We start from the raw sequence: 11,749 nt of genomic DNA, 5'->3' as shown, positions 1-11,749 counted from the left end.
AATGACATTTCGTCTCTATTTCTGGTTATATACTCGATGCAAGTGAGTGACATTGTGTTCAATTTCAATCTTAAGTATTAAGTCCAGCATGCCGTTTTATTTTATGTAAAATAGACAATCTCGCCTAATATTAAGCAAAGAGATGACCAACGATCTTATCTATTCGCTAGCCTTGAATAGCCCCAAAATTGTCTTTGCTGTGCTTATGAAAGTTTTTTATAGCTTTCTGGCAGATATATCGCTCAGCTACGTTATACTTATGACTTAAACATCCTACTGCTGGCCACGGGACCCCTATATAGGGTTGTGCGATACAAGCGTTAGGGTGCGCACAAATCTGGTGAATGTGCTGCGTGCACGCTGCACGCGTGCAATTAATTGCGGCTCTGTAATCACATCGCATGCAAGAATCGCATTATGGCGCGCGAGCGGCATGCGAACAGGTTTGTACGTACCCTAAGCAATTTATATATTTAGCAATTCTACTTTAGGTTAGCTAACACGTTAGAAAATAAGTTCATCAAAACAACATGTTACATAAAATGAATGTTTTCAAGACTGAATGACTTCTTTGGTATGCTCATTTTAATTTCATTTTTTGAATGAAACAAACTTTTACATGGAAAGGTGTGGTATGTTACATTTTTAATATTCATAGGAATATAGTAAAAATATGATTGTGATTTTTGTTTTAATATGTTAATATAGTTCAAAATCTTTTAAGTAGGTAGTAATAGTGAGAATAATTTTACTTATTCATACCTAAAGATTATATTGGGATTTGTTTAAGTTGTAATGAGATAGGTTTTGTTAATACATTAAATTATTGACTATTTCACTACTAGGTCTTCACCATAGATTTAGTATATGGTCTTCACAGTAATTTAATCCAAATTCTAAAGTCTTTTGAGTTTTAACGGAAACGAATGGATATAACTATTGTGGCGAAACTTTAACCTGGTAAAGCGCTTCAAATTTTAACCTTGTATCTAAAGAATGTATTTTTTGAAGATCGAGTAAAATGACATTTGAAGGGTTGCCAGTTTCCATAAAGTTGTTGTCGATAGTTTTGTCGATAGACTGTGAAAGAAGATAAACATTTACCAAAAATTATTGAATTGGGAATGTTACGACGTTCCAATGATTACTAATATGTTATTGCATTCTTTATTCTTATTTTGACAGTTGGTCTACTAGTATCGAGATAATTTTTTTTTTCATATACATTTTAACAAGAATAGCCGGATTTGATTATCTGTATTGAATTTAAATGAAAATCATTAAAATGTGTCTCCTCTTTGTATTGTTCATAAACATAGTTCTAAATACCGCGTAGGTATGTATGAACTTGCAAAAATTTACAATTCAAACGAACTTGTGCTCAGTAATTGGATGAATAATTTGTCGAGGATGATTCAAATGAAACAAGTTCGTAATTATTCCATAAGCGTGACCAATATTCAGTCGATAGTCGATAGAATATTTATCGACTGCAATCACTAGCTGCTCGCAAGTGAGCAATACTTTTTCGCAAAGAACTGTTATTTTACTCTGTCTTCAAAAAAGACACACAATACTAAGGTACAAAACTTTATATAATATCAGATTTATATAACATGAAAAAGCAACAGGTTAGAATGTAATCGTCAACTTCCTCAAAACTCAAATAACTTCGACACTTTGACTTAAAATAGCACTGTAATTAAGTTCGACTATTATGTATAAGTATTTTATCTAGTGTAACTTAATTATTAGTGTAGTTCACGAGACTAGAAACTAGCGTGCGTTAGGGTGAAACCCCACTTATCAGCTGACAACAGCATAAGGTGAAAGATAGTCCACTCGTTGTTGCCATTGAATCCAACGTTTTGTCAAAAGTTTTGGCTATAACTTGAACGGCAGCACTGAGCTGGAAATATAGAATATTAATCCTAACCTTTTGGCTGTCTTTCCCAATAGGCAGTTTAAATGAGCTGATTCTCAAACGCGTTACAACACGTATCACATACGACAATAGACGTAGCACCCAAACAGAGTGAGGACTGTTATAGGTAGTTAATAAGAAAGATTGTATACGTTTTATTGTATTAGGTAATTAATAATTAAAGAATTTCGCATAAAGCTTCTTAAATAGTTCTCATTGTAATGTATATAGTTGCATTGTGTACATGTGTACTTTTTAAAATAATTATAGACAAAATGTTTTATAGTACAGTTTTTTATTTAATTTAGTTGATAATTGACGAATCGATTAATGCAATAAACCCCATGTAATTAGGGTTTTTAGGGTCAATTTCCACTGGTAACGTGGTGGCGCAAATAAAATATAATAGAGCTGAAGAGAATATACTTTTTGCTTGTATTGGAAACTAAATATTGTTAAAAAGCTTTAAGTATTTAAAAAACCACATGTGTTTAACAAAGGCGTGTGTTACGTAAATAATAAATATGTATGTGGCTCCGAGACTAACACAGGTATAACCTTCAAATAGTAAATCTGTTATATATTCTAAACAAAAATTTATTCACGCTTAATTCACGACATTTTCTAGGTGTAATCTGACCTTAGCTAGAAGCTGTGGTCCTCAAGATTGAGGAATGGTGCCGCTGACTTGTCTATTGCTTATTCCAGGGTGGACAGCAAAACACTCTATGACTTGAACGGCTGACCGACTAAATCTAGTTTTTATCGACTAGAACCGTGTAAATGACGTACATGAATAGCCAAATTCTAAAAACTCTAGTATAGTCACGCTGATATGTAAACGGAGTTTTAAAAAAGCTCAGATTTCATAACATCGAGCAAGTGGTTCTAGCGCTCTGAAATGAAATTGTTGATTTCAATGTTGAATATACTACAGAATTGTCACTGTTATGCGCCACGTCGCACTATGGGAACCTTGACTCCTTTTCATATCATAAATCTATAACTTCCGTGTTTTTGATGATATCTACCTGATTTTTTTTCTGGGTATACCTAAATAGATATTCTCTTAAATAATATACACTTTATAAGTCAAATTTTATTTATTATAGTTATAAAAAATTAAGGAATAAAAAAGTATTAATTTCTTAGATTTAACCATGCATGTTCTTATAAATTTATAGATTAATAAGATGAAGTACCTACTTTAAATATCAAGAATACATAAAAACATAGCTTAATAGTCACTCAGGAGCTCTTTTGCTTCATCAAGAAGTTCCAAATATTTATTGTTGCAAGGTTTTCTCAAGCTTGTAATGTATGGATCAGAGGTATACAAAAGTGTGTGTATAACGTCTTCGTTGGTGGCTGCCCTCGAACATTTTCTTACATGATGAAGTCTGAACTGCTTGTAGTCTTTGTTTCGTGACTCTTGAGCATCTTCAGAGAGTTGTCTAAGAGGCAAGACAGAAAAATGACGTATGACACTCTCACCATGAATCAACACTTTGTGCACTGATGACGGCATGTAACACCATTTATATTTATTAACATACAGCTGTGCTGTATCGAATGCATACTGTCCAAATTTCGTGGCATCAATACCTCTACCACTTGACATGACCTGAAGTATAATATAAAACCGTTTTATTAATTCCTCATTTATTCCAGTGATTTCTGATGAACAATGGTAGTTTTGGAAAAATCTTCTGGCTGTATTACCGTCATTAGTGTTGCCACTTACTTGTTTAGGTTTATCTATATTCAATCCAAGTTCTTCTCTGAACCTTCTTTGTAGGTAAGCTTTCTTTTGCTTTTTTAAATCTTTATTCTCTGTTGTTGTGGCAGACCATTTTTCAAAACCTAGATTGTAAGATAAATGTAAAATAAGTTCCATAAATCTAATCCAACAATGCAAAGTTGAAAGCCCATATTGATAAGAAGCTTCATCCACAGGTTTGTTTCGCACTCTTTCTAAATTATTCATTTCTGTAGGTCTTGCACTGCAAATAGTGCACACAGCACTTGAGGAAGTTTCTGACAAAACTTGGGCCTGTTTCCCATCAATCATAGTTAAAAACAACGTGTGTTTTATTTCAATACCTGCTCCATTGTGATTAATTAGGGAAGGATTCAGGGCTAAAATTTGAGCATTAATTTCGCTGACTACCAGTGTCGTTTTCTCAGCTGTTTCTTTTGAAAATTCTATCAAAATTGATCGGCAAAATCTCACTGACGAAGGAACAGGATTATTCCACAATACTTCATTAGTATTGGTATCAATAAGTCGCAATGGCACTAAAGATGATATAAATAAAGTAGAGTCTGAAATTAGATCACTCTCTTCAGACAGGGGTAGTTTGTATTCGCTTTGTCCACTTGATCCATCACAGCCCCATTTGGAATATAGCATTAAGTGGGTTGAACCCACTTTATAAACATCATTAATTTTTAGAAGTCTGGCTGAAGTGTGATCTAAAAGATCTTGTAGTTTTATTTGTGCTTTTATGTTAGTAATTTCAACGCTAGATTCTGGTGGATAGCACATTCGCTTAGCTTCAGGAATCGACTTGTAAGAAGGAAACAATAAGCAATTTTTTGTAATTAAACAATTTCTCATATTGTCATACTGTGCCTTGTTCAGATTTAATTCTATAAAAATGCTGAGTGCTTCGTCTTTTGAATACGCTGTTATATGTGCTGGTTCATTAAGAAGACTATTGCGTATTTCACTTTTTTTTCTGACGGCAATGTTCGTAAAACTTCAACAATTAAGGCTTCTTCTACTTCGCCACGAGACCTTAAGCCCTGTATGTACGAGTTCAATATGAAATCAAGTCCACATGAATCAAGCAATTCCTTGTTTTTACGTTTTTTTGTGCTCACTGAACTATCTTCGTACGTTTTAGAAGGTCTTCCTCTTTTTTCTTCTGATGTAGAAGGTTCAGGTTGGCATGTAGGTTCTTCTAGTTTCACCGTGAATATGCCATCCAACCAATTGCTGTTTTTACTTAAAAACAGATCTTTCTTTCAACCCGCTTTAGAAAAGCGTTGACGAAACTGGTTTATGAAGGATTTTTGAATATTTGCTATAATTTTTGCTATGTTTTCATCTGAAGATTCTGTGAAATTGCTTCGTATATAATGTGTAATAGAAACAACATAATTCGAATCATTTTCAATCAACACGAGACTTAAGTCGCGTCTGGTGCACGAGAATTCACTCATTGCGGAAAGTTACTGCGTAACAAACTTTTGCTAATAACAAAAACTAATGAAGAACTGTAATGTTTAATGAAAAAGTCACTGTTTTATACTAAATAATGACAGAAGACGAGTGCAAAATTACTTGATAAAAACTAATTTATCATAATGCGGTTATGCGGTTTTTAATGGTACTGTTTGTCAATTGGAATCAAATTCTGTGAGAAATATGTGATAAAAATACCGCAAAATATAAAATATAATCTAACAATAGTGTCATATGCGTTTTTTGACGGTACGGGCAGAAAATTCCGAAAAATAGAAACTCTTAATGTACGAAATTAAAATTAATAAAAAGTTTACTGCATATTTTACAAAATTAAAACATGTTTCGCACTGAAACCGCAAGAAATTTTTGTTTGCCATCTAAGTATATCATATTTCTTACAAAATAACACAAAAAATAGAACTTCGGCAAGCTTCGGCAACTGTCATATCTCAAAGTCAAAGATTAGAAAAAGAAAATATTACATATGATGTTTATATATTTTTCTTTAAATAATGTTGTGCTAAATTACACATTTTTTATATCTCAAAGTAAAGTACACATTCCAAGCTTTCTAAAATGGGGTAAAACTTCTATGATTTCTATTGTTTTCATACTAGAAAATCATATCGAAGAAATAAAAGTTACAAAGTTGTTTTTGTATTTGTTTTATTCCTTATCTTCAAATGATTTCAACTGCGCCATACGAATGGTTAGAGATTTGAATCTTATTTATAATAATAGAGTAACTATTCAGCTACGATTTAAGGTATAATACATGCATCCCCGCATGCTTTTGTAAAAAGCATTTATGAGATGGCTCTCTTAAGAGGGTTCCCATAGTGCGTCGTGGCGGTTTGAATTATTAATTTGGTCTTAGTCGTAGCATTACACTGTGGTACCACTAACAAATCTAGCTCACCCCTTAAGTCTTATGTAAATATATTCCACCGCAACGTCTTATGCATACGCCATATAAGTAATATGAAATGTTGGAATGCTGAAAGATTTATTGGAAGTGAGAATTTTACAGAATTTTGAATCAATGAAATTTCAAGTGAACGTGCGATATCGATGCCTTATTTTGTCAAACTCGTATCTTATAAAGAGTGATTATTCAGGAGATAGCAAAACTTTTTATTTGTTTTAAATTTCTTATCAAGGGTGTTAATTTGGATGCTTTACTTTAAGAATAGTAAAAGCCAGTGCCTGAATATGAAAGAAATGTGATGTAAAATGTTTGTATATACAATCGATTTTTTGTATTTCAGTAACTTTGTGCTTTAAGATACGACTTTGAGAAATTAAGGCGACAATATGCTGGGGTCGCTATGACTGAGTTTTTATTGATCCGGTATAAAATCGTGACTTAGTCGGACCATAGTTTTAACGCAACCGGCTACGTAGATATACGGTCATTCGACTTTTGCTCTGTGCGTTGCACGCTGCTGTTAGTTCATAGTTTTCAAAAACTTCCACAGTGCCATCATAGCAAATAATTCATTCCACTTTCGTCCTTTTTACTGTGCAAAGATTTGTATACTGCCCATGTGTGTTTTATTGTCTGTACTGGGTGACCGCACGATTCGCTTTTTAGTTTTTTTTAATACAAGTGACGAGAAGAACAAGTCGTGCACCTAGTGGTAAGCGGTACGCCTGTATAACAGTTGTATGCCACTCGGAGGTTTAAATTGCAAAGATTTGAGGGGCACCGCCAATGCGCTCGTCACCTTCAGACATAATCCTGACAAGTCCCATGTGCCTGTAATTTCAACAGCACCTTCAAAACCGAAACGAACTCTTTCACGAGGCGCTCTATTGTTAATAAATCTGTACTACTTGCAAAACTTAGATTGAGTTGTGTGTACAGGGTTAATTGTAAAACACTAACAAACTCCCAGTACTATATTATTATCAGAAACAACATCTTTTGTTCGATGACTTTTAATCATTCACCCGATTTTACTTTCATATAAAAATAAAGTGGAAGACGTGATATGTATGTATGTAAAAGTAAAAATATATAAATAGATCGCTCTAAATAGTGATAACTCTGTGTGTAAAAAGCACCCGCTATCCAAATTTTATGAATGACAGTGTACGCGGGAGACGTTGATAAAAATAGATCTAATACGTGGGGCGCACTGTAAGTTTCCGGAATGAATAAGAAAAAAATACTATAAATGGTCAGAAATTAATTTATTGTTTCTCAAAATGCTCTCCGTTAGTGTTAATGCACTTTTTCATACCAATGAACCAATTTTGAAAACATTTATGCCACTCCTTCGTGACAGTCTCTGAAACATATTTTTCATACTCTTCGACAGCCTGTTCAGGTGATAAAAATCGTTGACCGCGTAACTGGTTCTTAATTTTTGGAAATAAATAAAAGTCACAAGGTGCCAGGTCGGGACTACGCGGGATGGATCATAAGGTCAACGTTGGTCACTTTCAAAAATTCATTTGTCTGTCTGGCCGTGTGAGAACTGGCATTGTCGTGGTGAAAGATGATACGTTTACGGTTATTTTTACGGAGTTTGTCAATAACTTCCGGCAAACAAATGGTCGTGTACCAATCACTATTCACGGTACAACGATTCTCCAAAGCAACAGTAGCTACGTGTCCAGTTTTATTAAAAAAAGAAGCAATCATCAGCTCAGAGGCACTTTGCACGCGCGCCACTTTGGTTGGTTTGGGCTCATCTCCAAAGACCCATACGCTACATTGTTGCTTTGTTTTGGGATCCTAACTATAAATCCATGTTTTGTCACCTGTCACTATGTCCCACACCAAATTTGACGCCCCTTTGTAGAATCTGGTGAGCATGGCATTGCACCAACTGACGCGATCCATTTTTTGAACCTCAGTCAAATTGTGTGGGATCCACTGAGAGCACAGTTTTTTCACACCCAAATGTTTGGGTTGTATTGATTGTATTTGACTCATGCCTAAAGATGCATGAATCTCATGGTATGTCACATGCTTGTCTTTTTTGATCATACGGCGCACAGCATCGCTGTTTTTGTTGTTCACAGCAGTGAACGGGCGACCACCACGAAATTCTGCGTGGCAGTCCGGCAAGATAACCGTTCGGTCACGAAGGCAGATTAAATTTGTTCTATTCTTGACCTAAAAGGTCGAGAAACATCGAACGCATATGCGGGGGTCTTGTTACACATTCAGTATGAATTTTTATACTGTAAATAAAACTCAAATGTCAATACTGTATTGGTTTTATTCAACGCTACGTACACGATGAGTACGATGACATTTTCACGTGATGGGAATGTAAATATTTTACAACTTTTAGAGTTATTACAAAGTACATACCAGTCTCCTTGTTAATATAAAATCCGACGGACTTCTAATAAGTACCTTAGCTGTACTGCGTAAGTAATAACTTAAATGCTCACTTATTAATACTTAATTATAATATTGTTACTTAAACATAAAGTTTGAACGAATACTATCGCTTTTAAATTCAACTTTTTAATTTTTTATGTTGGCACTGTACGCAACTACTTATAGACCTACACTGAAAGCGTTTAAAAAATGTAATTGAAATGAAACTATTATTCCTGATTTAAATAGCGTATATTTGTTTTAAAAACGTGATTTAAATTCGGAAAAGTAGTTTCATTTCCTATGTGTAACAATCGCGAAAACCTAAGAACTCAAAATGTAATTGAATTTAAAAGCGTTATAGTTATGAAATGTTCAGACTAGATTTTATTAACTACCATTTCTCTGCCACGAAATTAGTGTTTATAGTACATTTATGTACAGCCTAGGTCCAGCGTTCGTTCGTGTTACCGTAACATTGGTGCCAATTCTCTTCAGTTATGTACGGGTCACTTCTGTATCTCACAAATTGTGTCTTTTTATTTATTAAGTTTATAACTTTAAATTGAATTAAACAAAACAAGATCAAGTATAATTTAGAAAATTAGAAAGAGCTTTTTCATAAAGTCTCTTTGGCGGTGCTAACATTACTTTATTTTACTAGCTCATTTTAAAATTCTTTTAACACTTCAGAAAGGTTGCGGGTGTGGGCACAGCCCACGAACGTTATCGCAATCGAATGAATAAGAATGGAACGCTTACTCGACACACATACAAACAAATATTCGTTTTTATATGTAAACACACTTTTGACACCAATTGGGTTATGGTCCCCGTCTGTACAGCAAATAACTAAACATAAGACAAATTAACTCATGCTATTATCTTTTATACACAGCATTCATACACAGGTACATACATTCTATAATATGTGGCTGTTACATAGACCCGGAATCTAATAAAACTTATACAATTGGTGAAAATTAAATTTTTTCGTTAATTTCAGACTATATCATCAGTCATGTATATGATGTAAAATATTATTTCAGAAATGTTATTGAAAAAATTTGTTTTGAGTTTTGTTGCTGTTTGTTTTGTTAGAATCACCAGAATTTACACAAACAGACAAATAGAACCTCGTTAATCCAGTACGCCACTTCAAATATCACCCTTATATCTAAACAAGTAGGGGTAACCTTTTATTTAATTACAAGTACAGTTACTACGAGTATGTTCTGATATCGACATGTACTCGTTGAAGGTTTCAAGTAAAACGTTCGAAACATTTAAATATGAGCGGCGTAAATAACCCAAATTAATTACCTTATATCTGAAGCTATAAGGTAAACTTTTGATTGCAATATCGAAATGATGAGGAAGAAAATTGCAATAGCAGCTCCAATACTTGAAATATACTCACATATTTAGAGGAACGCTAAAAAAGGTTGAATTATGATACAAAGTTGACATGAACTATTGGCCACATACACCAACACCTCGACCGCATGTTTAATGTAACACTCGCCATGGTTTGATCTCATGGTCGGAGCACAGAACATTAAATCGAAATGAAAAGACAGTTTAAATAATTCTTTTTTCAAATTAAACGTGGTTCATGTGAACGCGTTATCGTAATTTTAATGTTACATAATTTTTCTACTATTTACGGCATAGCCTATATTTACTAGTCTGATTTATAAAAGATTTTCTTCTATTAGTTTTTACTCAACTTATGTAAAGTATCATAGGAAATATGATTATATTTTTCTACTGTTTTAATATGTAAGTAATTATGTATGGCGATTATAACGCTTATAGTGTATAATACGAATACGTATATAACATGAATAACGATGATATTGATTAAAGATACTATTAATTGTTTTATTATGAAATCTACGCAATGACTTTAGGTATTAAATTAATACATATCTATCGTTTATATCAAGAAATATTACAAGTACTATTTAGTATTTTGTATATCTATTCACTTTTCAGATTGGGTCATATTACACCAATATTGTCCGTTAGAAAGCCTAATGTATTATCAGCAAAGTCAACGCATTAATACTTTAAGGGTTCTTTTTGCGTGCAGGAATTGGCGATAAGTAACCGCCACACGCTATCTTGGTCTAGTCAGTCAATGACGTTAAAGAGCTAGATCATATTTTTATTATAAACAAAAGATGTTCACGATAAAATTCAAAAATATAAATAACGGGGCTAGCTACAATCTTCGCTTGCAAAGAAATCTGTCGACCTCCGTGGTCGAGTGGCTTGCACACCGGTTTTCTTGGGGCCGCCATCTCTGAAGTCGGGTTAATGTGGAAAAAAAAATTCCATATTGTCAAGTGTTTGTGGTACTGTCGTTGTTTCCGATTTCCATGACAGTGCTTTAGTTACTTTGAGATCAGAGCAACGCATGTGATGTTGTCTAAAAAATCTAGTTTGAGACTGGAAAGTCGTCAATTCTGCCGATAGTACTAGGGACCAAAACAAGAGACAGCATCTACATACACTATGAAAAAAAAAATTGCTATTTTTGCAGAAGAGTGTATTTATGATTTCTAAGTATTTATTGTAATATACATAAAGTAACATAAGTATTCAAATTGCAAATATCTGTTTATGCATCTGGCTAAAAACCATTATGTATTAAAAAAAACTTTGTGTGTATATAGTTTCATATAGCACTACTTTAAATATGAAATTGAGAAATTTAGCATTTTTTAAAGTTAGAATAGCATTTGTAGATGCCAAGGTAGTAGAACCTATGAGACTGTTACGTAAGCGTTCGGATTATAATTTTAAGTACAATTTGTTTATAGCATTATTAGACGATGAAGTGATCAGTAGACGGAGAACATGTTACATACAGACAGGGTAATTGTCTCGTGTCTTGTACTCGCTATATATATTATATATAGATAGAATAAATAACTAGCTGTATAACTATATTAATAACACCATAAACATCAACTTTTGTTTTATGATTTTTAATAATTTATCAGATTTTACCTTCGCACAAAAATAAAAATATTGAAATAGTGTAGAACAGTGATAACTCTGTGTGTCACGATGAAAAACGCAAGAGCGGGGATGGGAGTCATCGAGGAGGACGTTTACACATTTGATCTTACAGTCTTACTACCAAGTACAGAACTTAAAAGTGTCAGATAGTACAACAATAACTGAAAAGTTTATTTTTGGTTTTATTAAGTTGTGTAAAAAA

Source organism: Hyposmocoma kahamanoa, unplaced genomic scaffold, assembly GCF_003589595.1.
Source record: "Hyposmocoma kahamanoa isolate Upper Pololo Valley unplaced genomic scaffold, ASM358959v1 262, whole genome shotgun sequence".
Taxonomy (NCBI): Eukaryota; Metazoa; Arthropoda; class Insecta; order Lepidoptera; family Cosmopterigidae; genus Hyposmocoma; species Hyposmocoma kahamanoa.
The sequence above is the reverse complement of the archived record's forward strand: the minus strand, read 5'-3'. Positions refer to the sequence as shown.